The sequence below is a fragment of the Gossypium hirsutum genome, chromosome A12 (assembly GCF_007990345.1).
Source record: "Gossypium hirsutum isolate 1008001.06 chromosome A12, Gossypium_hirsutum_v2.1, whole genome shotgun sequence".
NCBI lineage: Eukaryota > Viridiplantae > Streptophyta > Magnoliopsida > Malvales > Malvaceae > Gossypium > Gossypium hirsutum.
In genome coordinates, this window is record NC_053435.1 from 17,102,140 (window position 1) to 17,119,641 (window position 17,502).

The 17,502-nt window shown below is 36.0% G+C and overlaps 1 non-coding gene across 1 annotated transcript; it reads left to right on the plus strand.

Moving 5' to 3' along the window:
• The first annotated feature begins 377 nt into the window (after positions 1-377).
• On the plus strand, positions 378-484 carry LOC121211807 (small nucleolar RNA R71). The gene has a single exon (XR_005907025.1). It is a non-coding gene; the product is annotated as a small nucleolar RNA R71 (small nucleolar RNA).
• Positions 485-17,502: the final 17,018 nt, after the last annotated feature.

The window sequence follows — 17,502 nt, forward strand, 5'->3', positions numbered from 1 at the left end:
CCATATATTGGACTTGTTCTTCCTCGATGCTAGGGTTGAAGTGTTGATATTCCATGCATTCTCCTCCCCCATTCAAATCGCACCTCATTACTGGATGTACCTGAGTAGAACCACACAAACCATCAATCTTTTTATTTAAGAGTTCTACTTGGTTAGATAGCATAGTAACCACGTCGAGGTTGAAAACACTGGCTGCTTTCGTTGGCTTTGTTCTCATAACTTGCCACTGATAGTTATTTAGTGACAATTCCTCAATAAATTCGTAAGCCAACTCAGGTGTCTTATTATTGATAGTTCCTCCAACGGCTGCATCAATCATCTACCGAGTCGAAGGATTCAGGCCATTATGGAACATTTGAACCTGTAGCCAAAGCGGTAACCCATGGTGAGGGCATCTTCTCAAAAGGTCCTTGTATCTTTCCCACGCATCGTAGAGTGTTTCTAAATCCATCTGCACAAAAGAAGAGATATCATTACGAAATTTGACTGTTTTAGTCGGTGGAAAATATTATAATAAAAATTTTTTGGTCATTTTTTCCCAAGTAGTGATTGACCCTCGTGGTAACGAGTTTAGCATTATTCCTTAACGAAAAGGGAAACAACCGAAGATGAATGGCGTCATCAGAAATGCCATTAATTTTAAAGGTATCGCAAAATTCTAGGAAATTTGCCAAGTGAGCGTTGGGATCCTTGTCCTGCAAACCATCAAACTGTTGTATCTTTTGAATTGTGTTAGGTTTCAGTTCAAAATTATTTGCAGCAATAGCAGGTCTAACTATACTTGACTCAGTTCCTGTTAAATTAGGTTTAGCATAATCATACATAGTGCGTGGAGCAAGATTTTGATTAACAGTAATTGCAGGAGGTAGCAGATTTTCTTCGTTTTCAGCCATCTCCTCAGTTGTGGTTTGAATATCGTCCTCTTGCTCGTTCCCTGTGTATCTTAAGCTTTGCCTTATTTCTCTTTGGTTTCTACGAACTGTGCGATCTATCTCAGTGTCAAAAAGTAATGGTCCTGACGGGTTTCTTCTAGTCATAAACTATAAAAACCTACTAGAAAAAGGGAAAAAGAAGAATTAGTAATAAATGTTAGAATAAAATTTAAATTGCAGTAAAAGTAAATGGCTAAAGTAATAAAAATCGAGGTTCCTAACATCTTAGTTCCCTGGCAACGACGCCAAAAACTTGATACGTGATATTCGTGATAGGTTTTAAATATTTATAATGAATCGTTCTTGAAACTAACTATTATTACGATGAAGGCAAGTGTACCTATCGAACAACAGTATAGCTTTAGCGAGACCGGATTGTCGAACTCGAAGGAACTAAAAGTACTAGTAATGACTATCTTTTTATTATCTAACCTAAGAATAATGGGGTTTGTTTTAACTAACTAATTAACTAAACTAAGAATTCACAGAAAATAGAGTTGGGGAATTACTTTTGGAAAAACAATTGAATTAAGACAATACCTAAGGAAAAATCCACCTAGACTTCACTTGTTATTCGACTCTGAATCGGACGATTTATTCATTTAACTTGATCCGTAGAAATCCCTAAGTTATATTTTATCCATTTCAAGTCTAACAACGTCTAACCCTAGGTTGAATAATTGAAATCACATTCTAATTAACTCCCTAGGGCTGCATTAACTCAATCTATGGATACCCTTATTAGGTTTCACCCTAATCCGGCAAAATCTTGTCACCCTATCTCTATGTGCGCAATCAACTCCGCTTAATTATGACAAATGTACTCTTAGACAGGGTCTATTCCTTCTCTGAATAAGATTTTAACTTGAATCAGTATCTTGGAATATGAAAACAAGAATTAAGAACACATAATTAAGAACAAGTCAAATATTTATCATACAATTCAGATAATAATAACAAGATATGTCTTAGGCTCCATTCCCCTTAGGTATTTAGGGGTTTTACTTCATAACTAAAAAGGTAAACATCTCAGAAGAATAATGAATACAAAACATAAAGAAAAACCCAAAACTCCTGAAGGGAAACTGATGGGAGATCTTCAGTCTTGATGATGAAGCTGGCTTCTGAGATGGATGAATCGGCTTTCCTTAAGCAGTTCCCTGCTTCCTCCTCTATGCGTCCCCTTTTCCTCCTCTTCTAGGGTGTATTTATAGGCTTTTGAATGCCTAAGAACCCTCAAAATTGGCCTTTTCCGAATTGGACTCAACTCGGGCTCGATAGAGGCACACCCGTGTACGATTAATTTAGGCCGTGGTCAAGCCTGTTAAATAGGCACAGGCGTGTGGTCTACTCGTGTGAGTCGTGCTTCGATTCTGCCAAATTGACATGGCTGTGTGGTCTACCCGTGTGAGGAGGTCTAGGCCGTGTTGATTTCGTACGTTGGGCCATTTTCTCCATTTTTGGCCCGTTTCTCGTTCCTTTCACTCTCTTATGCTCACCTAAGTATAAAATATGAAATTAAGGCATTAGGAGCATTGAATTCACCAATTTTAAGGAAAAATCATCCATAAAATGTGCTAAGCATGGGATAGAAATATGTATAAATTATGGTTTATCAAGTGTCGTGGATGAACAATACCGTATATGCAAATAGTATCGTAAACAATCGTATTCCCCAAGTACGAATCTAGCGCTGATACCAATTGTTGTGCGGAAGCGTGTAAAAGAATAAAATTATTGTACTAAAAACTCACACTAAGTTCAATTCTCTGGAAATAGTGGTAGATCACAAGGATCGCTTAAGTACCAGGTCTTTCCTAGCTAGAATATCCCTCTATCATAATTTAATAGCACAATAAATCACTACAATCACACTCACAAAATATGTAAATTAAACAATAAAGAACACTAGAATTTTAACGAGGTTTAGTAAATTTTGCCTACGTCCTCGGGCACTACCAAATATATTTCACTCCAAAATACAAGTGAAAATTTACAAATAGGGAGAGAGAACAATGCCTTAAGTAGGGAATAACAAATGTGGGATGATTCAAATAAGAAATGGTGAGGCCTATTTATAGTTGAGGTTCAGGGACCAACTTGCAAAGTCACTATACAATTAGGGACCAAAACTCTTGCAAATATTTCTTGCCAAATCTCAATCCCACTTTTGGTGCCTTCAATCTTAGATTTCGAGTACCAACATTATGGTACCCATATCTTTATCTTTCCAAAATATGGAAGATTGTCAATAATCTCCACCTTGAAAATTTGATTAGGATAATCTTATCTTCACACAATTCTTTCTGCCTTTATCAACAATACTTGATAGTGCCTTCTTCAACTGTTAAACTTGCAGGATATTGATCAAGTTCAAACAATGTTCGAACTTGGTCATTGTTACCACCTTGGTCATCATGTCTGCGGGATTATCTGCAGTCTTAATCTCCTGAAAATGAAATTTTCCCTTATCAATAATTTCCCTCACAAAATGGAATCGTATGTCGATATATTTTGTACGTGCATGATAGACTTGATTCTTTACTATAAACGTTGATATGCTCCTGAACCAATCCCAAGGTTTTAACCATACCTTGTAACCAAATGGCTTCCATTACATCCTCTGTTACAGCCATGTATTCGACTTCTGTGGTTGACAACGCAACTGTAGACTGCAGTGTAGACTTCCAACTTATTGGTCCTCTAGCAAGTGTAAACACATAAGCGCTGATTGATCTTCGTTTGTCCAAATCACCGGCATAGTCAGAATCAACATACCCAATAACACCTTTACCAAGTGTAGTATCTTATTTGAACAGTAATCCAACAACCATGGTCTTCTGAATATACTGTAGAATCCATTTCACAGCTTGCCAATGTCTTTTTCTAGGATTATGCATATACCTGCTCACTATACTAACTGCCTGTGAAATTTCGGGTCTTATACACACTATTGATACATCAAGCTACCTACTACATTAGAATATGGAACTTGTAACATATATTCTTGTTCTGTATTCGTCAAAAGAGATAGTTGTGCAGAAAGCTTGAAATGAGAAGCCAACAGGGTACTTACAGGTTTTATTTTCTCATCCATGCCAAAACGCTGCAATACTTTTTCAAATATTGCTTCTGAGACAAGCTAACTCTTCCATGAGCTCTATCTCTACATATCTCCATGCCAAGAATCTTCTTAGCTTCACCTAGATCTTTTATCTCAAACTAAAGGTTGAGTTGAGTCTTCAATATCTCAATTTCAACTTTACTCTTAGATGCTATCAACATATCATCAACATATAAGAGCAAGTATATGAAAATTCCTTCTTGTATCTTCTGAAAATACATGCAATGATCAAATTTACTTCTTGTGTACCTTTGCCCTTTCATGAACTGATCAAATTGCTTATACCACTGCCTTGGAAATTGTTTCAATCCATAAATTGACTTTGTCAGTCTACAAACCTAGTTTTTTTATCAGCAAGCTTGAATCCATCTGGGTGAGTCATATAGGTTTCCCCTTCAAAATCACCATGTAAAAACGTTGTATTCACATCGAGCTGAACTAGTTCAAGATCATATTGCGCAACCAAGGCTAGCAAAATCCAAATAGACGAATGCTTCACAACTGGAGAAAACACTTCATTGTAGTCTATTCCGTCTTTCTGAGCGTATCCCTTTGCTACCAATCTAGCCTTGTATCAAATTTCATTTTTACCAGGAAATCCTTCCTTCTTTGCATTTACCCATTTGCATCCAATTGCCTTCTTTCCTTTGGGTAGTGTCACCAACTCCCAAGTCCTATTTTTATGAAAAGACTGCATTTCTTCAATCATATCTTACTTCCACTTTACACCATCAAGGTTACTTCTTGCTTCTGTGTATGTAGAAGGAACATCATCATCTGCAATTTGAAGTGCATAGGCCACCATATCATCAAAGTGAGCAGGCATACGAATCTTTCTTCTTGGCCTCTTGTATGCAATTGAATCTTGTCACTGTAGAAGTTCTTGGGTTGGAACTTCTTCATCATTTGTCCCCCCAATATTAGCTAGATCATCATTAACCTTTTCAAGCTCCACCTGCTGCAGAGTACTACTGGTTCTTTCATCCTTTTGTGAATCCTTGTTCTTCATCATGGTTGATTCATAAAAGGTCACATCTCTATTGAAAACAATCTTCCTTGTATCAGGACACTAGAGACGATATCCTTTTACTCCACCAGTAATACCCAAGAATAATGCTTTCTTTCCTCTTGAGTCTAACTTAAATTCTTTTACATGATAATATGCAGTGGAACCAAAAATAGGTAAAGAATCATAATCAGTAGCAGGTTTACCAGCCCACATCTCCATCAGAGTTTTTCCATTTATTACAGCTGATGGAAAATGGTTAAATAGATGCAACACATATGTAACTGCCTCAGCCCAAAATTCCTTGCCTAATCCAGCATTGTACAACATACATCGAACTTTCTCCAGTATAGTCCGATTCATACATTCTACCACCCCATTCTGTTGTGGTGTATCCTGAATAGTGAAGTGTAGCACAATGCTCTCATCTCGACATACTTGTAGAAATGGATCACTCTTGTACTCCGTACCCTTATCTAATCGAAGTCGTTTGACCTTTCGACCAGTTTCAGTATCCACCATCTTCTTCCATTTTAGAAATGCATCCAATACTTCACTTTTTCTTTTCATTAGATACACCCATACTTTCTATAATGCCCCGTACCCGAGACCGTCGTCGGAGTTGAACACGAGGTGTTAACAGACTTAATTCATTACTTAAACAGCTCAAACAATTTATTTTTAAAATTTCCAGTCAAGCTAGCAATCTGCGTCACAGTCACTTAAAAATTCATATCTCGAGTTCAGAAACTCGAAATCAATTTTTGTAAATTTTCTCTAAAACTATACTCATATATATATTTACTAATTTGTTTCTAGAATTTTTGGTCAAGCCAATTAGTACAGTTTATTAGTTAAAGTCTCCCCTATTTCAGGGTTTGACTGCTCTGACATCAATATATTACTAATCATATATATCTCTGTACAGAATTTCAATGACTATGAAGTTTATTTTTATTAAAACTAGACTCAATACGAAATCTGTACATATAAATAATGACTTCTAATTATTTTTTTACAATTTATGATAAATTTTTAACTTCAGAACAGGGGATCAAGAAATCACTCTGGCCCTATTTCACAAAAATTCAAATATCTAATAAAATATAATTTATATACCTATTTTGTTCAATCCATATGAAAATAGACTAATTAAGCTTCAATTTCATAACTTACTCATCATTTAATTCCATTTCTACTATTTTTAGTGATTTTTCAAATTTACATCACTGCTGTTGTCAGATTCTGTTTTATGGAAAATTTCACTTTACTAAGGATTTTCATAGACTAAATAGCATTTTAAACATAGATAATATCAAATATGACTTAGATTGGCCATTTCAATGGCTAATCATTTACAAACCCTTTTCTTACCAAACCATAGCCATATCATAAGATCAATTACACAAAGTGAGTGTTTTGCCATACATGCCACATTCAAAATACACAAGCCATTCTACCAATTTAAGCCTTCGGATAGTATGAACGAGTCTTCGACCTATCCCAATTCTCAAGCCGGCTTGTCAAAACTACAACGAAAGAAAAGGAGGGAGTAAGCATAAATGCTTAGTAAGTTCACATGCAAATAGCAAGTAACATAATCACACAATCTCACATAAAACATCATTTGCATAAACAACACCAAGACATTTATGTTTCATTTACATTTAATATCTTTCTACGATTTCATCATACCAAGTTTTCAACCCGAGGGTTTAAGCACATACCTGTCAAATTTTCTCATTTACCACACTTACCAACATGTCACCTTCGTTTTAGGCCTTCTTCTTATTCACTTAAGATTCACCCGTTGAACACATCAGAATATAATTCGAATACACGGATTTCATGAACATAAGAGCCATACCCGCAGCTAGACAAACTCAATAGCCTGCGGAATTTATGTAGCCAAGCTAACCCGCACATAAGTGAACTCGGACTCAACTCAACGAGCTCGGATGCCTAGTTACATCTCACGAACTCGGACTCAACTCAACGAGTTCGGAACTCAACCATCCTAGTGACATGTCACTTGTATTCTAATCTATTCCCAAGGTTCAAACGGGAGTTTTCCTCGATCACACATCTTTGCCGTCTTCCATGGAATATCGAAATCGATACTTCGGTGATAGTTCATACTCATCAAGTAATTCACATAATTACATATTATTCAACAAAAACCACAAAGCATAATATTTCATGATAATAATTAGCATCATGTCATATAAACAACATTAAATTGCTTAAAATGACAATTATGTTACTACATTTACACATGAACTTACCTCGGTACAAAATTATTAGCAATCGAGCCTATTCTTCGTAAACTTTGTTTTTCCCTCGATCGCGACTTGAATCTCGTTTCTCTTGATCTATAATGCCAAATTAATCTTATTTAATACACACATTCATCAAAATAGCATTTAATAAAAACTTTGAAAAAATTACATTTTTGCCCCTAAACTTTTGCATAATTACACTTTTGCCCCTAGGCTCGGGAATTAAACTTCACCCCTTATTCTTATGTTTTATGACATGCTGATCATTTTTCCCTTCTATGGCAATGTCAAATTCACACTCTAACATGTACTTATCACTATTAGGTATTTTTACCGATTAAGCCCTTTTACTCGTTTTCGCTTAAAACCGAGTAGTACAAGTTGTCTAACATAATTTAAAACCTCATATTCTATCATAAAACACCAAAATACACAAATTTCACCTATGGGTATTTTTCCAAATATGAACCCTAGGTTGAATTATTGCTAGCATAAGCTTAATCGAGCTACCGGGATTCCAAAAACGTAAAGAACATTAAAAATGGGGCTTGGAATCACTTACTATGGATCTTGGAAGCTTGAAACAAACCCTAACTATGGAGAACCCTTGAAATTTCTGCCTAATGAAGAAGATGGACAAAAATTGGCTTTTAATTTTGTTTTTAATTCATTTTAATAACTAAATGACCAAAATGCCCTTACTACTAAACTTTCCAAAAATTCCATCGATGTCCAATTTTTGTCCATAGATTTAGAAATTGGTCAAATTTCTATTTAAGACCTCCTCATTAATATTCCAAAATAATTTCATACTAAAAACTCCTAGAATGCAAGTTTTGCAAATTATTCGATTTAGTCCCTAATTTCAATTTAAGCACTTTAGGCATAGGATTTCATCACGAAATTTTCACACAATCATACAATCATATCATAAACATCAAAATAATTAAAAAATAATTATTTCTATCTTGGATTTGTGGTCACGAAACCACTATTCCGATTAGGCCCTAATTCAGGATATTACAACTCTCCCCCCTTTAAGGATTTTCGTCCTCGAAAATCTTACCGGTAAACAGGTGTGGGTATTGGTTTCTCATAGTTTCTTCAGGTTCCCATGTAGTCTCTTCTACCCTGTGCTTTTGCCACAACACTTTCACGAGAGTGACACTTTTATTTCTTAATTGTTTGACTTCTCGAGCTAAAATCTTAATCGGTTCTTCTTCGTAAGTCATATCCGGTCGTAGTTCAAATTCTATCGGTGAAATTATATGTGAAGGATCCGAACGATACCGACGTAACATAGATACGTGGAACACATCAAGAATCTTCTCTAATTCAGGTGGCAATGCTAGCCAATATGCTACCGGTCTAACTTTTTCAATTATTTCATATGGTCCAATAAAACGCGGACTTAACTTGCCCTTCCGTCCAAATCTAAGGACTTTCTTCCATGGAGACACTTTAAAAAATACCTTATCACCAACTTGAAACTCGATTTCCCTTTGTTTCAAATCCGCATAAGATTTCTGTCTATCTGAAGCAGCTTTCAAACAATCTCGAATCACTTTCACCTTTTCTTCGGTTTCTTTTATTAGATCAACTCCATAAATCTGATTTTCCTTGAGTTCAGCCCAATACAATGGCGTCCGACATTTACGACCATACAATGCTTCTTAAGGTGCCATCTTCAAACTCATCTAATAACTATTATTATAAGCAAATTCTACCAACGGTAAGTACCTTTCCCAAGTACCTTGAAATTCCAATACGCAACATCTGAGCATGTCTTCAAGAATCTGAATTACTCTCTCTGATTGTCCATCAGTTTGTGGATGAAAGGAAGTGCTAAAATTTAACTTTGTACCTAATGCCTCTTGTAACTTTTGCCAAATTCGTGAAGTAAATCTCAGATCTCTATCCAAAATGATTGACAAAGGTATTTCATGAAGTCTAACAATGTCACGGATATACAATTCAGCCAACTTATTAAGACAATAATCCGTACGTAACGGAATAAAATGAGTCGATTTAGTCAGTCTGTCAACTATTACCCAGATGGCATTTTTCTTCCCTGGAGTTAACGGCAACCCTGATATAAAATCCATAGTAATCTGATCCCATTTCCATTCAGGAACCATGATAGGCTGGAGTTATCCCGAAGGTACTTGGTGTTCAGCTTTCACTTGTTGACAAATTAAGCACTTTGATACAAACTCGAAAATATCTCTTTTCATTCCACTCCACCAGTACATTTTCTTCAAGTCATTATACATTTTCGTACTGCCCAGATGAACCGCCAAACAACCATTATGTGCTTCATGCAAAATCTTTTGAATCAACTCATCATTTTAGTACACGAATCCGATTTTTAAACATCAAGCAACCATCAGAACCGATTCTAAAATTTGATCCCGTATCAGCTTCACACTGCTTTCTCTTGGCTTGCAAATCTTGATCATTTTTTTGAGCTTCAGAAATCTCTTGTAAAAACATCGATCTTACTCTTAACTCTGCTAGAATCGAACCATCATTTGATATCTTTAACCGAGTTTTCATAGTTCTCAAAGCAAATAGCAATTTTCTGCTTAAAGCATCGGCAACCACATTCGTTTTTCTCGGATGGTAATCAATAGCAAGCTCGTAATCTTTCAATAACTCCAACCATCTTCACTGTCTCAAATTCAAGTCTTTTTGTGACATCAAGTACTTAAGACTTTTGTGGTCGGTATATACTCGGCACTTTTCACCATACAAATAATGTCGCCAAATCCTCAAAGCAAACACTATAGCAGCCAATTCCAAATCATGAGTCGAATAATTTCTTTCGTGAGATTTTAACTGCCTCGAAGCATAAGCCACCACTTTTCCTTCTTACATAAGTACACATCCTAAGCCATTTCGAGAAGCATCACTATACACCACAAATTCTTTACTTGATTCGGGTTGTACCAACACTGGTGCTTCAGTTAAAAACTTTTTCAATTCTTCAAAATTCTGTTGACATTCTTCCGTCCATTCAAATTTAACATTCTTTCGGAGTAGTCTAGTCATAGGAGCATCAATTATAGAAAATCCATTTACAAACCACCGATAATACCTAGCTAGCCCCAAGAAACTTCTAACCTCGGTTACATTTTTCGGTGGTTTCCAATCAACAATGGCTGAAATCTTACTAGGATCAACCTGTATACCATCACCTGAAACAATATGACCCAAAAATCCAACTTCTCGGAGCCAAAATTCACTTTTACTAAACTTAGCATACAGCTGCTTATCTTTCAAAGTTTGCAAAACTATCCTCAAATGCTCAGCATGCTCTGTCTCATCTTTTGAATAAATTAAAATATCATCTATAAACACCACAACAAATTTGTCCAAGTATGGCCGAAATATGTGATTCATTAAATCCATAAACACAGCAGGAGAATTTGTCAACCCGAATGGCATAACTAAAAATTCATAATGACCGTACCTTATTCTAAAAGCAGTTTTAGGCACATCCGACTTTTTTACTCGCAGCTGGTAGTACCCAGATCTCAAGTCAATCTTTGAAAACCATGTCGCTCCTTTTAGCTGATCAAACAAATCATCAATCCTTGTCAACGGATACTTGTTTTTGATTGTCACCTTGTTTAACTGTCGATAGTCAACACACAATCTCATAGAACCATCCTTCTTTTTCACAAATAACACGGGAGCACCCCAAGGTGAAAAACTCAGTCTCGCAAAACCTTTATCAGTTAACTCTTGCAACTGTGACTTTAATTCTTTCAACTCTGCTGGTGCCATTCTATATGGAGCAATCAAGATTGGAGCTGTTCCCGGTATCAAATCAATACCAAATTCTACTTCCCTGACTGGAGGCAAACCCGACAATTCTTCTTGAAATACGTCTGCAAATTCACACACAACCGGCACTGATTCAACTTTCTTTTCAACTTTTTTTGTATTAATTACATACGCCAAATAAGCTTCATAACCCTTTCTCAAATATCTCTGAGCCGACATCGAAGAAATCATACTAGATAATGCCTCTGATTTGTCTGGTTCAACCCGCAGAATTTCACCACTTTCACACTTTAATTCTATAACCTATTCTTTGCAATTTATTATAGCATCATGCAATGTCAACCAATCCATACCCAAAATAACATCAAATTCATCAAACGGAAACAACATCAAGTCGGCCAGAAAGTAATGACCCTGAATCATTAAAGGGCATTTCTTGCATACTTTATCAACTATCACACATTTGCCTAACGGATTCGACACTCTAATCATAAATTCTGTGTTCTCAACAGGTATATTCATACTAGACACTAGTTTCATGCATACATATGAATGAGTAGAACTGGGATCAATCAAAGCAATAACATTAACATCATAAAGAGAAAATATACCAATAATCACATCGGGTGATGAAGCATCTTCACGTGCCTTTATAGCATACATTCTAGCTGGAGCCCTTGCTTCAGATTTAGCTGCTGAATCTCTGGCTACATTTTTGCTGCTTGCTTCATTTCTAGCTTTTCTCGAATATCTTCCCCTCGAGTCTGCACCACTAGCTTTTACATTCTGAAATTTTTCTTTCTCAGCTCTCTCTGGGCCAAAATGATTCGGAGAACCACACCAAAAACATTCATTCGCTCTAGATGGGCCAAAATGATTTCTGCCACACCGCTGGCACTCAAGCTTAACAAATCTCGTATTTCCCACACTAGCCGCAGAAGTAGTCTGAGATTTAGGACCCACATTTTGCTTCTTAAAATTTCCATATGATTGACCAGCCGAAACCTGGGAACGAGGATTCATATTTCTAGATTTTCTGGATTACTATGAGAATAAACTGCTCGTCGGTCTTTTCTTCCAATTTCTAGTCTCAGCCTCTACCTTTTTCTTCTCTTTCAGTAGTTCTTCAGCCTTGCAAGCTCGATCAACCAGTACTACTATTTCTTTTAATTCAAGAATCCCAACAAATACTTTGATGTCTTCATTGAGTCCCTCTTCAAATCGTCTGCACATTTTAGCTTCTGTAGGAATATATTCTCTAGCATACTTACTCAACCTGACAAACTCCCTTTCGTATTTAGTAACTGTCATGTTCCCCTGCTTTAATTCAAGAAACTCTTTACGTTTCTGATCAATAAATCTTTCACTGATATATTTCGTTCAAAATTCTTCTTGAAAGAACTCCCAAGTTACTTTCTCTTTCAATACTACTGAAATCAATGTCTTCCACCAATGATAAGCTGAATCCCTCAACAATGATATAGCACATTTCAAGCATTCCTCAGGTGTACAAGACAATTCATCAAATACTCGAATAGAATTCTCGAGCCAAAACTCTGCTTTCTCGGCATCATCATCAATATTTTCCCTGAATTCTTCGGCCCCTTGTTTACGGATTCTGTCAACTGGAGTTCTGTGAAATTTCATCAGATCTACACCTTGAGGCATCGGGGGTACAGGTTGAGGCATCGGGGGAGGTGGGGGAGGTTGTGCATTCGGGTTCGTACGAACAAACTCAGTATACCAGGCACTCATCATCTGGAGAAAGGCTTCCCGAGCCCCTTCTCCTCCTCCTTGACCAACAGTAGGAGGTGGATTTTCGGTTGGCACTGCCCCTTCAGTCGGAGCTGGTGCATTACTCTCTACATCATCAGCCGCAACTGGATTGAGATCCATTTACTATAAAAAAAATTATTTAAAAGGTCAGAAGTCGTCACACTATCACAATATATATATAGCATGTATAGCAAAACCCGTACATACAACACATTAGTCCGAGAACTGACTAAACCTACTCTGATACCACCAAATGTAATGCCCCGTACCCGAGACCATCGCCGGAGTCGAACACGAGGTGTTAACAGACTTAATTCATTACTTAAACCGCTCAAACAATTTATTTTTAAAATTTCCAGTTAAGCTAGCAATCTGCGTCACAGTCGCTTAAAAATTCATATCTCGAGTTCCGAAACTCAAAATCTAATTCCGTAAATTTTATCTGAAACTAGACTCATATATCTATTTACTAATTTGTTTTTAGAATTTTTTGGCAAGCCAATTTGTATAGTTTATTAGTTAAAGTCTCCCCTATTTTAGGGTTTGACTGCTCTAACCTCTGTATATTACGAATTAGATATCTCTCTGTACAGAATTTCAATGACTATAAAGTTTGTTTCTCTTAAAACTAGACTCAATAAGGAATCTGTAAATATAAAGCATGACTTCTAATTATTTTTTTACAATTTATGATAAATTTTTAAAATCAGAATAGGGGATCTAGAAATCACTCTAGCCCTGTTTCACAAAAATTCAAATATCTCATAAAATATAATTTATATACCTGTTTTGTTCAATGCATATGAAAATAGACTAATTAAGATTCAATTTAATAACTTACTCATCATTTAATTCCATTTCTACTATTTTTATTGATTTTTCAAATTTACATCACTGCTGCTGTCAGATTCTGTTTTATGGCAAATTTCACTTTACTAAGGATTTTCATGGACTAAATAGCATTTTAAATATACAGAATATCAAATATGACTTAGATTGGCCATTCCAATGGCTAATCATTTACAAACCCTTTTCTTACCAAACCATAGCCATATCATAAGATCAATTACACAAAGTGAGTGTTTTGCCATACATGCCACATTCAAAATACACAAGCCATTTTACCAATTTAAGCCTTCGGATAGTGTGAACGAGTCTTCGACCTATCCCGATTCTCAAGCCGGCTTGTCAAAACTACAATGAAAGAAAAGGAGGGAGTAAGCATAAATGCTTAGTAAGTTCACATGCAAATAGCAAGTAACATAATCACACAATCTCACATAAAACATCATTTGCATAAACAACACCAAGACATTCATGTTTCATTTACATTTAATATCTTTCTACGATTTCATCATACCAAGTTTTCAACCCGAGGGTTTAAGCACATACCTGCCAAATTTTCTCATTTACCACACTTACCAACATGTCACCTTCGTTTTAGGACTTCTTCTTATTCACTTAAGATTCACCCGTTGAACACATCGGAATATAATTCGAATACACGGATTTCATGAACATAAAAGCCATACCCGCAGCTAGACAAACTCCATAGCCTACGAACTTATGTAGCCAAGCTACCATGTAACCTGCCCATAAGTGAACTCAGACTCAACTCAACGAGCTCGGGCATTCGCATCCATAGGTGAACTCGGACTCAACTCAACGAGTTCGGAACTCAACCATCCTAGTGACATGTCACTTGTATTCTAATCTATTCCCAAGGTTCAAACGGGTGTTTTCCTCAATCACACATCTTTGTCGTCTTGTACGGAATATCGAAATCAATACTTCGGTGATAGTTCATACTCATCAAGTAATTCACATAATTACATATTATTCAACAATAACCACAAAGCATAATATTTCATGATAATAATCAGCATCATATCATATAAACAACATTAAATTACTTAAAATGACAATTATGTTACTACATTTACACATGAACTTACCTCGGTACAAAATTATTAGCAATCGAGCCTATTCTTCGTAAACTTTATTTTTCCCTCGATCGCAACTTGAATCTCGTTTCTCTTGATCTATAATTCCAAATTAATCTTATTTAATACATACATTCATCAAAACAGCATTTAATACGAACTTTGAAAAAATTACATTTTTGCCCCTAAAACTTTGCATAATTACACTTTTGCCCCTAGGCTCGGGAATTAAACTTCATCCCTTATTCTTATGTTTTATAACATGCTGATCATTTTTCCCTTCTATGGCAACGTAAAATTCACACTCTAACATGTACTTATCACTATTAGGTATTTTTAACGATTAAGCCATTTTACTCGTTTTCGCTTAAAACCGAGTAGTACAAGTTGTCTAACATAATTTAAAACCTCATATTCTATCATAAAACACCAAAATACACGGATTTCACCTGTGGGTATTTTTCCAAATATGAACCCTAGGTTGAATTATTGCTAACATAAGCTTAATCGAGCTACCGGGATTCCAAAAACGTAAAGAACATTAAAAACGGGGCTTGGAATCACTTACTATGGATCTTGGAAGTTGAAACAAGCCCTAACTATGGAGAACCCTTGAAATTTCGGCCTAATGAAGAATATGGACAAAAATTGGATTTTAATTTTGTTTTTAATTCATTTTAATAACTAAATGACCAAAATGCCCTTACTACTAAACTTTCCAAAAATTCCATCGATGTCCAATTTTTGTCCATAGACTTAGAAATTGGTCAAATTGCTATTTAAGACCTCCTCACTAATATTCCAAAACAATTTCATACTAAAAACTCCTAGAATGCAGGTTTTGCAAATTATTCGATTTAGTCCCTAATTTCAATTTAAGCACTTTAGGCATTGGATTTCATCACGAAATTTTCACACAATCATGCAATTATATCATAAATATCAAAATAATTATAAAATAATTATTTCTATCTTGGATTTGTGGTCAGGAAACCACTATTCTGATTAGGCCCTAATTCAGGATATTACACTTTCCTTAAATAATCATTAACAAAAGTAACAAAATAGTGCATACCTCCCAAAGAAGCCATTTTGGTAGGCCCCCACACATCACTGTGAACGTAGTCCAGAATTCCTTTGGTATTGGGAATTGTTGAGCCAAATTTTACCCTCGTCTGGTTGCCCAAAACACAATGTTCATAGAATTCCAATTTGCAAGAATTTACACCTTTCAACAGGCCTTGCTTCGCCAAAATCTGCAAAGCTTTTTCACCAGCATGTCCCAATCGCATATGGCATAACCTGGTAGCCTCTAAATCTACATCTTTCACAAAAACTATTGATGTTGATCCAATAATTGTACTTCCTTTTAAATAGTACAGGTTATTCCTTTTTGTATCTTTCATCACCGTCAATACCCCAGCTACTACCTTTAGTAATCCATCTCTCAAAGTGATTGTGAGCCCTTTAGATTCTAGGACCCCTAATGAGATAAGATTTTTCTTCAAGCTAGGTACGTAGCGAACATTTTTCAATACTTGGATTGAGCCATCGAGATTCTTCAATTGGATTGTACCTACTCCCATTGTCTTACAAGCGCTGTCATTGCCTATAAAAACAACTCCACCTTCTAGTTTTTTAAGACTAGAAAACCAATCCTAATTAGGACACATATGGTAAGTACATCCCGAATCTAAAATCCACTCATCTATATGGCATGCCATTGCCATGCCAACCAAGCTAAAGTCTGACTCCTCATCATGCTGTGCTACACATGCATCAGAAATAGCCTTGCCCTTTTGTAACTTAGGACAATTTTTTTTCCAATGCCCATTCTCACGACAAAAAGCACATTCATCTTTGGCAGGTCTCCCTTTGGACTTTCTCCTTCTACCAGGTTTGCTGCTGTGTGAACGACCTCTTACTATTAAGACTTCTTTAGTTGTATCTCTGTGATCCTTTTTTATCTTTCTTTCGAATCTTAGATCTGTACAACGCACTACATACTGCATCAAATGTGATCGTATCTTTCCCATGAAGTAATGTGGTGGTAAAATGATCATATTCATCAGGAAGAGAATTCAACAACAATAATGCCTTGTCTTCATCTTCAAATTTCTCATCCAAATTTAGCAAGTTTGCTAAAATTTTATTGAATGAATTTACATGGTCATTCATCGACATACCGGGTGTATATGTGAATTGATAAAGCTTCTTTTTTCATATAAAGCCTATTTTCAAGACTTTTAGTTAGAAACTTTTCCTCTAGTGTATCCCACAACTTCTTCGCTGATGTCTCCCTCATGACAGAGTACTTCTGCTCTTTGGCAAAACATAGGTAGATTGTACCACACGCATATCTATTGATCTTGGCCCACCCCTTGTTATACATCTTGTCAGGTTTTTCTTCAAGGGCTATATCCAGCTCTTGCTGACATAAGACATCCAGGATCTCACATTGCCACATACCAAAATTATTAGTACCATCAAATTTCTCTACTTCAAATTTTGCATTGCTCATAGTAGTCTTTGCTGATAGCGATGCCTTTACCTTTTTTCACCTCAATCCCAACTACTGTATATGTGAACAGTACAATCAATATGAATAGTATTATGGTTGAACAATACCGTATACACAAATAGTATCGTAAAC